Below are 2,581 nucleotides of genomic sequence, written 5' to 3' on the forward strand. Positions count from 1 at the left end.
ATCTTGGCGACGTTTTGACGAGGTCCCACTCGTCATCTTCAGGCTGGGGTCTTCGGCTTCGTGTTTGTGCAAGCAAAGTGTGATCGGAGCTGCCGTCTCTCTATAAATATTGGTGTGTGTGTGTGGAGTGCTGGCTTAGTTGCTGTAGGTGGATTAGTTGGCTGTGTGGAAGCTATTGTTTGCGGATTGTTCAGCTGTTTCGTAACATCCTGAGTAGTTGAGGTGCTGGCTGTGTGCCCATTAGTCTTTTGTGTTATAACGACCTGGGTAATGGGTTGTGTGATTACATCCTGAGATCTAGTGTAGTGATATCCTGAGTTTTGTGTTGCAACATCCTGGGTGGTTGGCTGTGTTGTAACATCCTGACCTTTAGCGTTGTAACCCCCTGAGTTCTGTGATGTGGTGTCCAGAGCAGAAGGCTGTGATGTAGCATACCAGGCTTTGGTTTGGCTCTGAGTTTGTGGTCTAGCTCTGTGTTCATGGCGTGTGTCCGTTTGCTTTGTGTGGGGGTCAGAGGGAGGTGCAGCAGCTAGTGATGTCATCATGGTTTGTCTTCTGGATGGTGGTTGCATTTCGTCTGAGGGATGGGTTTGGGCTTGGGTTTGGGTCTGGTGAGGGTGAATGGTGGTGGCATACTGTGTTGTTCTGGGTCCGGTGTCAGTTTTCGTGGCTAGGACTCGTTTGTTGATTAGGGCTAGTTTCCAGATGTCTGGTAGGCGGGAGGTATTGTCACGTTTATTCATGTTGTGGGGGTGTTTTTCTATTTCGATGGCTTCCATAATTATTCTCTTGTTGTGGTGTTCAGTTTTGGAGATTAGTCTGGTTCCTTCAAAATCAATTTCATGTCCTGTAGCTTTAAGATGCTGGAAGAGGGAGGAAGTTTTTTCTTCTTTTCTGACTGCGTTCTTGTGTTCTGCGATGCGGGCATTTATTCTCCTATTAGTTTGTCCAATGTATGTGGCTGGGCAGATTTTGCATGGTTTTTCATAGACTCCTTGGTTTTCTACCTGGATCCTGTCTTTGGGGTTTCTTAAGATGTTGGCTATTTTTTGGTCAGTGCTGAAGGCTGTCTTGATATTGTGTTTGTGGAGAATGTTGCTGATTTTATCTGTAGTGCCTTTGATGTAGGGGAGGAGGGCAATGTCGTTGTACTGTTCTATGTCTCGGTTCTTGGGTGTTTTTCCCTTTGGATTAGGTTGGTAATTGTATTTCTTTGGAATCCGTTGGAGATTAGTACGTTTGTGAGAGTGTGTAATTCAGTTTTCAGATGATCTATTCTTCAGATACTGGAATCAAAGTAAGGACCTTAGCTAGTTTATCTTGCTTTCCTGATGCTATAACTGTCATTCCAGAAATTGTGCTAGCAACTATTAATCTTATCAAAGGTATCAAACAAGGTAATAACATTAATCTTCCAAAGGATAGAGTTATGGGGAACAAAATCCTTTTCCAATCTCCAAACATTCCTCCAAACCATCCAATGGTATCTATAATTCCATCCCAGGTTTGGACAGGTACGTGAACAAGCTTTCTTATACAGTCTGTGATTTCTTCAATTGCCTTTCCATTATCATTGATCTGAATACAGCAATTGGTTAGGTTAAATTTTCCACAGACTCCTCCTTTGGCTAGAAGATAATCTAGAGCCAAACAATTTTGGTAAATAGCAGTTCTCATTTGAGCATTAGTTTTTGCCCCAGAGATGGTGAGGGACTGGCATCCACCGCCCTAGCCCTGGCCCCGCCCAGCCCAGCGGCCCCCAAGGCACGCGCACAGTAGGCGGTGAGCGCATGGGGGCTGACAGCATCTGGCAGCAGGGATTGCATAGCCTGCTGTGAATACTAGGCTGGCCCTCCAGCAGCAGTGCTGCAGCATACTGGCAGCACGGAGTTGGGGGAGCATGTGATGTGGACCGCCAGACACGCCTACCCCGTCCCATCTCTTTTTGGTTGGAGAGCTGGTCACCACTGGTCATCTCCCCAGCCCCCTTGAGGGTCTTGCCCTTGGCCTGTGGGTGGAGCGCATTCCCCTCATGCACCTCGGTACCTACCGCGGCCACCAGTCACTCGTGCAGGTCCATTAGGACCTATAGCAATCTCATTTAAACTTGCAGTTAAGCTTTTTCTTTCTCAGCACAATTGTTGTTATCTCTGAGCAAAGTACAGAGTGTAAATAAGAAAGAATGAACAATGGCTGGGTTATACAAAAAAGATTATATTTTGATCTCTTAAGTGATAACAACTGCACTACTTACAATGACCTGTAACAAGCTACAGCAGACTTTATTGAGGCAGGCCTGCAAAATACAAGAAACAAAATTTCATCTAAAAACTACTTGGGTCTGCAGATAGCTGCATTTTGATGCTTCGACTCTGTATCTATCAAATAAACTTTGTATTGTAAACACACATACTCAAATATGTATATCCAGAGAGATGCACCCACAGGGAAAAAAATACAATTGGCAATTGCTTTCTTGGGAAAAAAAATTGGGGTGGGGGGCATAGCAGCAAGGGAATGCAATGGAAGGCATGGGGTTGGGAGAGAGGTGAAAGATGCAGTACCCATAGTCTAGAATTAA

The sequence above is a fragment of the Protobothrops mucrosquamatus genome, unplaced genomic scaffold (genome assembly GCF_001527695.2).
Source record: "Protobothrops mucrosquamatus isolate PMUCROS unplaced genomic scaffold, P.Mucros_1.0 scaffold464, whole genome shotgun sequence".
In the NCBI taxonomy this organism is placed as follows: Eukaryota; Metazoa; Chordata; class Lepidosauria; order Squamata; family Viperidae; genus Protobothrops; species Protobothrops mucrosquamatus.